At 33.6% G+C, this 13,713-nt stretch overlaps 1 long non-coding RNA gene across 1 annotated transcript; it reads right to left on the bottom strand.

Moving 5' to 3' along the window:
- Positions 1-1,220: 1,220 nt before the first annotated feature.
- Positions 1,221-13,127, bottom strand: LOC136286031 (uncharacterized). Its single transcript, XR_010719697.1, has 3 exons — positions 13,030-13,127; positions 3,605-3,674; positions 1,221-1,866 (listed from the first exon to the last, which is right to left on the bottom strand). It is a non-coding gene; the product is annotated as an uncharacterized lncRNA (long non-coding RNA).
- Positions 13,128-13,713: the final 586 nt, after the last annotated feature.

Here is a 13,713-nt window from a genome sequence, read left to right as displayed (position 1 = left end):
TTATTGTCTAAAAATCCACACAAAGCCAGATAACTCAGTCATGCATAGTGAATATTATTCTTAAAGTGTTTTCCAGGAAGAAACAAATAAATGATAGGTTTTTAAAAACATACTGGTAATGGCTAAAGTAAAACATGAAAAATTAGTGACTCAGTATGGCAGGATAGCATAAAGCATCACGGCTGGCTTCAGTTCCTTTTGGACCTCTTTCTGTGCAGCAAAGCCAGTTATAATCTACTCACTGTTGCCAAAATTACCAGTCTTTTCTAAAGTAACAATAGCAACACAATAATAACTCTTATTGTAGAGATACAGAAAGGCATTAGAGAATAGATTAATTTTCAGCATCTGCCACTTGTAGTTTATTGCACATTTATAAGAGAAGATCCTTGAACTTCAATTAAAAGAATAATGTTAAACAAATCATATAGCAAAATGTGCTCTTCTGAGCTTTGTTTTCATTACTTATTTTGAACTTGTCTACTTGTATCACAGCCCCATTTTTGAAATAGACTCCTTTGATACTTAAGACCTACACCGCTGTGTTTGCACAGCACTTAGCAGAAGTACAACAATATGTGGGGTTTTTTTCTAATATTGTTTGTTTTAAGAAGCAAAAGAAGAAGACATGATAAGACATAGCTTTTATCCTGTGCCATAAAATCTCCCACAAAACTCTGAATTTTGTGATTTGGCCAATCATTCTATGTCAAAATGCTACTATTTTTTTTTATAATGATAATTCCAAGCAAGGGGTCAGTGGGGTCATTCACCCATTTGTCTCCCCAAGACCATGGTTCCAGTGACCATGTCTATTGGATTATCTTTGAATGCAGACAATAGAACTTCTGTGGTGCATTATTTGTTCTAATGCACAGACTGGTTGAAAAACGTGGGACATTCTACTGTTGACAATGGGATCCATCACCTACAGAAAGTTCTGATGTTTGATAGAGACTTCATAGTCAATAGAAAAGGCCCCCATGTTAGACAGAAACAATTTTCTTCTGTCAGTTTTTAAAAGCCACTTTCTACTTACTGTAGAACTTGATTTATTTAGGGGGAGCAGTGCACTAGGCACACGAAATCAGAAAAAAATTAAGATGGCTAGATGAAGTAGACTAGGCCCTAACTCTATCTTAAGAAAACAGTTCTGGAAAACACTTGATCCAAATAATGGATTAATATCTACATATATTTATTAATTCACCAAGGGAGTTTTGTTTTTCTATTTCTTAAGTAGCTTTTCAGAAGACAACAGTTCTATATTGCATATATACAGGTAGAATTCCCATATCACTACCATTTTAAGCAGTAAACTAACAATGCAAAATAAATATTGGTACAGTGAGAAGAACACCACAATAACAAAAGATTAATATATAGAAAATGCTTTTAAATTTATGCTTTGAAAACTGGGAACAACAAGTTTCATTGCATTTGCTGTCTATTGGGAGATCTGAATATAATTTTTCCAAATATTTCAGCTATTAGATTTTATTATTCAGACTACGATTTATTCTTTATTTGTCCTAAAGGGGCATATTCATAGAGCTTGCACAAATTAATCCAATATACATATACAAAAGGAAATAAACAAATACTTATTCTAAAGTTGTGACTGTCACTGTTGCTCTTCCAAAAGAGTTGAAAATACATGCTATTTGTGCTTTTTGTTTTGGTAATAGCTAATATTTGTGAGATTTACAGAACACTACCTAATTCCAGATATCATCTCAACAGTCTGATACTTGCAAGGTGCACTTTATGGTTTTGGCTGCTAAAGAAGTAATGGGCTAAAGATTTCTCTGCAAAGTCTTCAGATGTGTTTTCATCATGGTGTTGAGGTATTATCTCCAAGGAGTACTGTGAGCAACAGAAAGATTAAGGGTCAGAATAGGACAAGTATGGTCTACAAAATAAAATGGCTATTCCTCAACATCAGGTAACATGTCAACTTCTTTGATGTTTATTGTGTTTATTTATTATTTAAAGCATATTACCAAATGTTATGATTTTTTTAGGTAGAATGGCTTAAAAAGTGAGAGGAAACTTGAATATTTGTATTTTTCTGGCTGTTATAAATACATTTGCTGTAAGTTTCTGGATGGAGAGATGGATGGCATGTTCTCCATCACAGCACATGTCTATGATCCTTTGGTGAAGCATCAAGGCATGGGATGGGGAAGAAGCCTCAGGACACACAGTGACAGACTGCAGCTAAATTAGAGAACTGATTCTGGAAAACAGCAAGTTGCATGTAGACAGTCATCTTAAGTGAGAGAAATAAAGAAGCTCTCCTACAGATCGAGACAGAATTGGGCAGAGTCTGCTACAACTCTGGAAGGCATAAGAAATTCCAAGGGTGATAAATTTTCAGACCTTACTTTCGATCTTCCTCACATGGCTTACTCTGAACAGGTTTTTTCTTTTGGTCTAATAAAGTATGAAAGGTGGGTTTTGTTGTTTCTATTTTTTTGTTTGTTCCTTTGCTTTTTGTTGTTGTTGTTGTTTGTTGTTGTTGCTTTGTTTTATTTTTCTTTGCAGTGGTGGTTGGTTGGGAAGTTTTTGCTTTTGTTTTTGCATGTGTAAAAGTAAAAATAACTTAATTTTTAGCAAGATGGGATAACAGAAAAATGACAAAACTTAACAAAGCATGTTTTCAAGACAATGTTTCCTTATAAAGACGTTCATTGTTGCTCATAGAAATTTCTTCTGTGTTTTAGTTATTGTTTTTTTTTATATTGGGAAATGTCTCCATTTCATCCTGTACCACCCTGTATGCTCTTCTTCACTGACTTCTTCAGTCACTGACATCTACTTTCACACTGAGATCATTCAACATCTTCAGCATGCAAACGAAATATTCAAATGGTTTCCTCTTAATACGTGCATTTTCTCTTAAGTTTTAAGTGGAAGATATTGTTGTGCCTTAATTCAGACAAAACTAACATATGATATATGGAGGATTCCTTGTATTATATGTTCCTTATTATAGTTTTGGAATACTTCTGATGTCTTGACCTAGTTGTATAGTACAAATGCTGCAAGATGGGAGTTTGTTTTCAACAATTATCATAAAATTTTGGCCTGAAATTCAGACTTGTGTTCTGATTTTGGTTAGGCTTTCTTACCAATACATCTTATTTGTAGCTTATACAATTGTTTAGCAATCCTATATCAAAGGAAGCATTAACTACAGAAACATCTCAAGATCTCCAAATTTGACAGCTTACCACAACTTATCACTGAGCCAAATACGGTACATCATAAAATGCAAAAGATAAGGAGGTGTTTGGAATAATCACATAGCACATGCTATTGGGTCTAGATCAACTACTCTCTCATTAAGTCTTCTAAAGACCACAGAAAAACGTCATAATTCAAAACTGACTCTGCTCTAAGAAGAAAACTTAGATATTTTGATCATTCCAGGTGTTGAAGAAAGATATCTTGGATATGAGGAGACAAGAGCTGTTAACAGCAGGAATTTAGACTCTAGAAGCTATCTCTGAGGTCATGGAGTGGGGTGAAGGAAGGGGAGAGATTGAGAGGGGAAGATGGGTTAAGAATTTGAGTCTTTCCCAGTGTGCTAAATACCTACCTTTAGAGGCTTGTCCTTTTGCACTCATTGACTGGAGACAGAACCCAGACCTCTTCCTTAAACTTGAAGCCTAAAATTTAAACAGTTGGTTTTAGGTGAGCTACTAAAGAAATGCAGCTATTTCTACCAAAGTAGAATGGCTGATACACAAACAGTTCCGCTCTGCAGAGAGTAAACAAATATTTGTGAATGTCCTCAAATGTGATGTCAACAGTGAAACTGCTGCAGACCACAGGAATGTTGAAGGCATCTCTATCCCCCCTCCTTCTGAAACACTGAGAAACCTCATTACAGGTTATGTGATCTCTTCTTCAAAGCTTTGGGCCTCACTCCTTTTCTTCAAAATGGAAACAAAATACTTATTAAATAGTTAAGACAGATGAAAAATCTGAGTCTTTAAGTTCTACAACTTTTCTTTAACTATGTTAACAAATGGATAGCATTGTTGTGTGATGGAGGAAAAACCATTGAAAAAAACTGGATTTAAAAAAAAAGGGATCTTAAATAGAAGACATTTTAGTCTTGTTTAGTTATGTAGTTATTCCAGTTATATCAAAGAGAAAAAAGTGGTAGTTGAAAGAGACTAATTGCAAAATATGCAATTCATGTATGTCATTCCATTTACATAGATATAGATCATTAACATTTCTCTTCTTTGTTCAGCTTGCATTCAAAGTGTTTTGTATTCTAACTACTCAGGCAGCTAAGGGCCATAAATGCAATGTGTCTATTTTTTTGGTTTTTACTACTTTTTTATTATAAAAATGGCTACAAGGATATTTATTTCCTGAAAACTACAAATTTTAACACTGTCTCTTTGAAAATATTTCATATAGGAAGAATTTATCCATGTCTGATCCCAGCTCCATCTATCTTCTGTTATTTAGTAAAGAGAAATAATACAGAATTTTGACTTCAGCATCTTATAGTGATCAAATTGTGTGTTCTGATAAAGAGGAACTCTCTTGACAAAGATGTCAAGATTTCTACATAGAGTGGTGATTTCTGTCCCTTACAGAGTAAGATAAATTTTACCATGAGCAAAACTGAAGGCGTTCCACTGTTTTTCACTGAAGTATTTTTCCCAATATAATGAAAACAAACAAACAAACACAAAATCCCAAGCCCAGTCCTAAATACATTTGGACCATATATTTCCAAAGTAGCATAGTCTTGGTTTAGTTAAATAATTTCCAACATTTCAGACAGACAAATGGACCTGAGGCACTGATAGCAATTACATCGTAAGCCTCACCTGGATGCCCTTGCATTTCCAAGTCCAGTAACATTGGAAAAATTCTGCTGTGCAATCATTACAATTGATTGGTATATTCATAATGCAGGAACATAATCTAATGTGGTTTTTCCTTTATTATTAGGGAAGAAAATTTTGACCTTCTATAACAATCAGATTTTGTCTATGATTTTTTTTTAATAAATATCAATAACAATAATATAAAGACAGGTATAGAAAGGTGCAAATAATGTTGTAAAGAAAGATTTGTTTTAACAACAGATAGTAATTTCTTTTCTGTAGATTTATGCCCTGTTCACTCGAATAATATGTTTTCATGTACTGTTTGGATATTCATTGAACTTTACATCATGTAAGTGCACCTCTCTAGTGAACAGAGAGAAGCAGGTAATGCTGCAGACCTCCAGAGAAAGATGCTATCTATCAGAATTTAGATCTCTAAAACTGAATGGAATTCTTAATTGACCCACCTCAGACTGACTGACTTGGAACTCATATTATGAAGGCTGTTTCACCAAATAATGAAAAACTAGGTTCATTTAAATAATTTCACTTGACAATCATTTTCTCTCCTTAAAGGAAACAAAAGATAAGATAGCCTCGCATTAGAAATGTACCTCATAATTTTAATTTTTTTAGTTGAAAAAAATGTTACTAATTTTATTTTTAAATTAAGAGCAGAGAAATTAATTGATATACACATAATGCCACAAGAAATCCCACACTCCTGAGGTATTTTCAGGGCTGTAGCCTAGATGACACTATTACTTCAGTTAGGTAGTTCTACTTGTCTTACTGCTGTCTGAATTCAATTTGTGTCTTCTGCCTGTTTATTTTAGGACTAACTATGAATTTTCTTCTTACAAATGTTTATTTCAGTTGCAATCTATTTTAATGTTTATGCAAAAAAATATTTTAGGGCAGGCCACGCTAAGAAAGATATGAGGGGAAAAAATGAGAATGAAAAAAGATTTCAAATCAAGAGAAAAGAAAATAAAGTCATCACAGAATCTGAACTCAAAACATGTATACATGGAGTAAGTGTCAGAGAATAAAATGCATACCTCACTGCTTTGCCGTACCAATTTCTAATAAAATGCTTTCAGTCCAACTGCCACTCTGTAAGCAGGGGTGTTTTTTTGGTTGCTTTTTTTTTCATTGTAACTACTTGGTTTTTTCTTTTTTTAATTGAAGTTTTCGGTCTTTTATTCTTGTAACTAAAGAGGAAAACAAGAGCATATAATTGCTTTTAAACTGTTTGTTATTTTACACAACTCAGTCAGTCATCTGGTGTTCATCTCTTCTTTAAACTTAGTGGCCAACCTTTCAGCTGCTGTAAACTGCACAGTACTCACAAATTCAAAGGTATTACAGAGATTTTAATTGGCTGTTCATCTGGTTTCAGAGTTCTATTTAATATCACCTTACAGTAATATAATAAAATAACTCTGAAGTTTTTTCTTCTTTCCCTGAATTTCATACTTGCTTTACCTATATCAAAGAGAAGCTTCTCAGACACAATATTTTCAGTATTTTAATATATTAATTTTGCTTTACCACTTGCTTTCTTTTACTGAGAGCCAGGAGTACTCAACAGAGGTTTTCCCTGAGGTCTTCAAAATTATCCTTATTTGTCATTTTACTTTTTCTAGGATGGTTACAGTTAGAATCCACCAGTTTATTCAAGTTCAAATTGTTCCTTCAATTGTACATTAGCTTGCATTTCTCTACAATGATGTGAACTTGCTTTCGCTGCCCAGCTACCAGGCATTAACTCAACTTCTGAAGCTCCTCATAACTTTCTCAAAACTGAAAAAGGTATTGTCATCTGAATATTTAACTTACCTTATGATCTAGATTTCTGCTTAAAAATATATATGTATTATGTTAATATCAACCTCAGTACCAAAAGTAACTTTAAACTTTTGTAGGTCTACTTCTAACCTAAATTTACATTGTTTATTCTTTTTCTTTCAGTACTTTTTATTTCATTTGAACAGCTTCAGTTAAGTTCCAGGACTTATTATTCACCAATTCTGCTTTTTCCCCCTATCAATTATAGATCAGTAACTTAAAGGCTTTTATTGCAAATACACATCAGATATCTTGCAATTATTTTGTTGATCACTTTTGCTTCTAGCACTTTAAAGTGGAGTATATTATATGCCTTACATACTTTATTTTGGAAGTAATGAATTGTGAATCAGACTCATTTATTTGTGTAAATTAGATTCTTGATTGGATAATGACTCATGTGAAAGTCTCACATAAGTAGGCAAATATAAAAGTTAAAAGTAAAAAGTAAGTGCTTTACATAAATCCATCTTACAGATGCCATTTAAGTGTCTGTGAATTCCATTTTGAAAACCGTATGCCTAAAACAGGGGACAAGAAACACATAGTGATTTTGAATCATGTCACAGCTTTGTCTGTTTGTGAATTTGAACCCTGAATTTTCTATTTGTATGTTTCTCATCTGTAAAATGGAAAGATATAAATACATGCAGATTATAGTCTGTGAAAGTCCCAGGACCATGTTAACATGGTCCTGTAAAAGCAGACCAGAGGAGAGCAACTAGGATAGTAAGAATTGTCAAAAGAACAGTAAATTAAGAAAGAGTGTGAAAAGTTTTTATAGACTAATGCAAAAACATCCAATCCTGTTTCTGAATCACAGAATATTCTGAGTTGGAAGGAACCCACAAAGATCATTGAAATCCAACTCCTGGCCCTGCACAGGACAGCCCCATTTGTCACACCATGTGCCTGCGAGCAGTGTCCAAACACTTCTTGAACTCTGTCATGCTGGTGCTGTGATCATTTCCCTAGGGAGCCTGTTCCAGTGCCCAACCATCCTCTGGGTGAAAAACCTTTTCTGGATTTCCAACCTAAACCTCCCCTGGCACAACTTCAGGTCATTCCTTCAGGTGTAGTCAATGGGCACCACAGAGAAGAGATCAGTGTCTGCCCCTCTTCTTCTCCACACAAGGAAGTAGCATTTCTTGGCACTGAAACAGTGGTTAAACACTGGAACAGCTTCCTGAACAGGTGGTCAATGCCAAAGGCCATGTGTTTTTAAGAGGCATTTGGAAAATGACCTTAACAACATGTTTTAATTTTTGAGCATCTCTGAATTCATGGGGCAGTTGGACTAGATGATCATTTTAGGTTCCTTTCAACTGAAATACTCTATCCTATCCTATCCTATCCTATCCTATCCTATCCTATCCTATCCTATCCTATCCTACCCTATCCTATCCTATTGTATTCCTATTTCTATCTATTTCTACTTCCATTTCCATTTCCATTTCCATTTCCATTTCCATTTCTATTTCATTATAATCTTTCTCCAAATATTTTGATAGCCTTAAAAAAGTCCAAATCAATTCTTCTAAAGTCCTGTAAGATCATTTAAAATATACTATAAAATCAGCCAAATTACATACTATAGAAAATCACTGTCCACTTGGCAAATCTCAGTCATTTGGGATTGAATTTTTTTTTTTGATGCAATAATAGGAATATAATCTAGTTAATTGTCTGTATCCAGAGTTTTTGTTGATATTGATTTTTAATACAGTAGAACACACAAACCAAAAATGAAACAAACTGGCTATCCTTTCTGTATCTGTTGTAGGAATAACCCAGCCACAAGGTTAGATCGGTTTTTTTGTTTGTTTTCTTATCAACAGGGAGGCTACAGCCAGGCAAGATTCTGGAAAACAGAGCTACTTTTTGCCCTTTTCAACTTGAGTGTGTTACCTCTAAGGAAAAAAAAAAAAAAAAAAAAAAAAAAAAAAAAAAAAAAGAGAGAGAGGCAACAATCAAAAAAATTGCCTTGTACGGGGAGAAGGTATTGTGTTCAGCCTGACCTTGGCCTGCAACTCTTGACATCAGCTCTGGAAAATGTGTCAGTTTTTCTGCCTGGTTTGTTCGGGTGGTGAAGCCTTACTACTACTGTAAGGCATACTTTACATACACACACAAACACAAGTACGCTTATTTCTATGAAGTCAGAGGCAACAAAGCTGCCTTTGTATCTAGCAAATATAATTCTTTCCCCCTTGCATAATTGCTTAGATGTTTTTGTCTGAAATTCTATTCACATTGACACTTCATGTATGTGTGAAACTGGTTTGAATGATGTCTACATTCATTAGTTTTTCCACAATAACTATTTCCCTTACAAGGTACATGATCCCAGAGCAAAGAGAAGTTAACAATTTAAAACACTGAGGGTGTCTTTGTTGGGAACAGTATAATTTTTTAATTCACATTCCTTTCACTTAGTTTCTGTAATCCCTGAAGAGAACAGAGTCAAACTTTGTGTTTTAATTAGGATTTTCAGTATTTATGGCCTGCAGCAATGAAAGGAAAAAAGTAATTCTAGGGTTGTTGTGGGAAAAAAGATTGGGCCAAGTTTGCATTCTTGTGACTGTCATTCACATTTTCTAAGAACAGTTTAAAAACTGAAAATAGTTTTATTTTTCACATCTCAGAACTAAAAGTAACAAACAGAATTTTGCAAAAAATACTGGTAACAAATATCTATCAGAGGTAGTGAATTTAGAAAAGGAATGCTACTCTGCAAGGAAAAGACTGGAATTTTCGAAATTATGGTAATTAAGATATAATTAAGGTTCAGGTATGCAAAATTTCCAAAATTCTGCTGATTTTATAAACACAACAGTTAGAGGTATAGCACTGGTACCGAGGGCTACAGTGGCAAATGAGAAGATCTTGCGTCCGGCAAGAGAAACTTACAAGGATTTAAAATCTGGTATCGCTACAAATGTGCCCAAATTCACTACAGGACTGAAATATTGAAAATGTACATTTTTGCTCTTTTTGCTTTACAATAGAAGTTTATTTAAGTGACAGCTGTAGAGCGTTCCGAAATGCCAGATGAATGAAACACATTTTTTCTTGTTTTGCTTAGTTATACAGCTTCCTGCTCGGTTCTTGTGGGCACCTGATATGTTTGACTGTATATTGACAATTTCTTGACAGCCACTGTAGGCTAAACTGTGAAAGTGGATCAAGATAATCACTCAGTGAACATCATGCAAATCTGTTAAAGCTCTGTGATGGTTTAATGGAACTAGATAATTTCCAGCAAAAACACCATCATAAGTCTCTTTAGTGAAACTTTCCAAACTAAAAAGTTCACAAGGAAAAATAAACCCTTCCAATTTAATAAAAATGTAGTAGCAAAGAGTAAGTATTAAAAGAAGTGGAGCAAAAAATGTTTCTCATGAATGCTCCCAGAGTAAAATCTTTTTCTTTTCTATGGGAATGAGAGAAAATGAACACAACTGGTTTATTGGAGAAGTTGGTGCTGTTTTTAAGAAGTAAAGAGTTGAAAATATCTGAAATGATCCAGTAAAAATAAAAAACAAAAAAGGAGGATAAACATTCTGTGTCTGTTAGAGACTATTTGCTAGGTGCTTTAAAAGTTATGTAAGAATGTGGGAAGATTATTTTGAATAACACACATGAGAAAATAATCAAAATTTAGAGGTACCAGTGAAAGGTAGCAACCAAGGACATACCCACCTTTGTTTTTAGATGCTAATTAGGTGCTTAACTGTTAACCATGTATTTGAAAACCCATGCAATACTTTGATAAAAGAGACTAAATAAATACAATAAAACAAGCAAGTATAATTAACACTTGAAAAGGGAAGGAAAGATCAGCTATATGCATAGATTAGCAGTCCAGTATTATATGAAGAGTGTTTTCTTCCTTAAAAGAAAAGCTGGTGTCTCACTCAAGATAGTCAATTGTCTCTTGAAGCTGCTTTTTAATGTTATAATGGTTTAAAACTAGCAAAAAAATTAAGCTGAGAAAAGTGCAATCATGCCTGTTGTATTCTAATCCTTCTTCCTTTCTTGAAGTACATACAAAATTTTGCATTTTCCATGATCCATTCAGAAAAATGTCAGTTTAGCAAAACTGAACTCCAGCTTTTTAGAAAAAAATGAAAAGTGCAACCGCAAAAGCATCTATAGAGATACTAACAGATCCAAAACTCACAGATGCAAAACTGAAATAGAAACTTTCTCTGCCTCAGTTTTCATACAGTTATCTTAGTATTTGTAGGCTTCTCAGTACCCTTTATGAGCTCTCATAAATATTTTAAAACACTCAATATTTGCACATATTTGGAAAAAAAAGAAAAGAAACCCAAAGCCAAAAAAAACAATAACAGCCAGCCAAACAAATAAAAAAGACCCTACTTTCCACTGATAGGTTAACATTGCATACTAATTATTTCAGAATGGCAGTTTCCAAAAGTTTAATTAGACTTATTTATGACTTTTGATTCCCCTTTGTCCAGTAAACCATGCAAGTCTAAAATTAGTGTTCTCTTCCCATTGTTCACCATTAATTAAACCCAAGTGAGACTTGGAAATTTTTTTCAGCTCTTTCTTAAAATTTCTGGAAAAATTTTTTTGAAGACATCCTGTGAACCAGGAATTGAACTTGTAAGACTATAATAGGGAAAATAATTTCTTCCTAATTCATTTTTGCACCTGGGATGAATCAAATACAAGGGAAGGCAACAGTTTCTTTCAATATCTAACAGATAAATGAGAGATAATTGCTGACTCCTACTGAGAAAAAGATTCCTACAAAATTGTTGGAATACAATAGCACAAAGCATAAATCCTTCTAAAATCTTTCACTGCTTGTATAGATTCCCTTTTTTTTCCCATACAGACGTCTGTGTGCAACCATGAGCATGCTCATGAAGAAACATACACTGATAAGTTCCTCATTTTCTGAAAAATAACTGTCTTTAAATAGCATGACTATTTTTATCATTCACTAATGTGGACACATTTTTCAAAATAAAAAGGCAAAATACATCTTCTCTCTAATCATACTTATGAAAATTGAAGTAAAAAGGAGTCTATGAAAAAAAATCCATGTCAAAAAGTCGTGAAATTGATTTGTCGACTTTCGTGCTCTAATATTGCTCCATCTTCTCTCAAATTTTGATCAGATGACATACATTTAATAGAAACGTATTTTTCTTCCTGTGGAAATCAACATCAACTGTCTTCTCACTGACTGCTGGAAAAATAGTAACAAAAGTTCTTACTGTTTTCCTAATAATTTCAGTTCAATGCATGTCAGTGTAAAATAATGCAAATTATTTTTGAACATCAAATTACAATAAATGTCATAAAAATATTGAATTTTTATTGTGACAAGGAAATCTGAAATGGATAACTAAAGCACTTGATCTAGTTTTACAGTGATGAAAAGATGAAAATAGGCAACTATCTATCAGAAAAATGTTAGAAAAAAATGAGTTATGCTTTTTATTTTATGATTTTTTTCTGTGTGTATATATGTGTAAATCTGAATTTATATGAACAGTGTGCCTGAAATTAATGAGACATCTCACATTAGACATCAGAACATTTCAGGGTATCTATTTGGAATCATTAAACATAGACTTTAGCCACAAAGTTCAAATTAAAACTAGATTTGGTATAAGTCTTGATATCTAGATGTGCTGAGATTCATTATGGCAGTTTCACTAACCATAAAGAAGTAAATTTACTGATTTATTTAACTTCATATATTTGTCTAAGAGGCATGGAATATGACAAGTTCTTTTAGCAATATCTACTTTAGAATCACAGAATCACAAGCTGGTTTGCATTGGAAGAGACCTTTAAAGATCATCCAGTTTCAGATGACCACTAGACCAGGCCCCATCCAAAGCCCCATCCAAACTGACCTTGGACTTTTCCAATTATAAAGTGTCCACAGATTCTCTGGACAGTCTCTTACAGTGTGTCACCATGCTCATGGTAAAAAAAAAAAAAAAAAACAAACAGAAAAAAAAAAAAAAAAAAAAAAAAAAAAAAAACCAGAAAAAAAAAAGAAAAACCAAAAAAAAACCAAAAAACAAACAAACAAACAAAACCAAAAAAACACCAAAAAACAACTTCCTTATATTCCTAAAGAAACTACTTTCAGTTTAAAGCTCTTGCCGCTTGTCCTGTTACTAGAAGCCTTGGTAAAAAAAGTCTCCATCTGTTTTACAAGCTCCCTTTAAGTGCTAGAAACCCTCAGTATGTTTCCTCAGATCCTTCTCTTCTCCAGGATGAACAACCCCAACCCTTTCTTCATAGGAGAATTGTTCTATACCTCTGATTATTTTCACACTCCTCCTCTGGACATGCTCCAACAGGTCCATGTCTCTTCTGCACTGGGGACAGGAGTTTAGGTGAGATCTCATGAGAACAAGGTACAGAAACCAGTACATGGTAGGAAATTCAGGCTCATTCACAGAATATATTTCAGGACCCATCAAGCAGGTCTGTATCTTTCACCTGATGATAACTTGCTAATAGTCATGCTGATTTGATTGTCTGCCAGATCCCTGGGAGAATGCTTGCTTATTTCTGAAGCCTTGATTAGAATGCAGTTGTAAAATACCTGCTTAACTACCTTGCTGAACAAAGTTTGAGGGACTTGACACTCTCTCTAGATCAGATTTTTGTTTATCTTTTGACTTTTGATATTTAAACCTATTTTTGAAATAGCTTCTATATGAAATTTACTTTACTTTATAAATGGAGTAAAGGTAGTTACATAATTTATCAGAGAGTAATGAAAGAAAATGTAAAATTACTCCTTTTATGCACAGCGTATACAATATTTTTTTGTTTTATTAGGTAAAGCCCACAATGATATGGTATACTACAGGATGAAAATTACCAGTCTTTAAGAACACCAGTTGCATGATAAATAGATGGTCTGTATTATTTCGGTGGTAAATAATAGGAAAACAACATGCAAATGGCTTTTGTTGCTGTTGCTGCTCATTAG

Source organism: Chamaea fasciata, unplaced genomic scaffold, assembly GCF_029207755.1.
Source record: "Chamaea fasciata isolate MVZ Bird 193981 ecotype frontalis unplaced genomic scaffold, bChaFas1.0.hap1 SCAF_2, whole genome shotgun sequence".
Classification (NCBI taxonomy): domain Eukaryota; kingdom Metazoa; phylum Chordata; class Aves; order Passeriformes; family Sylviidae; genus Chamaea; species Chamaea fasciata.
Note: the sequence above shows the minus strand (reverse complement) of the source record. Positions and strands in the feature narration are given on the sequence as shown.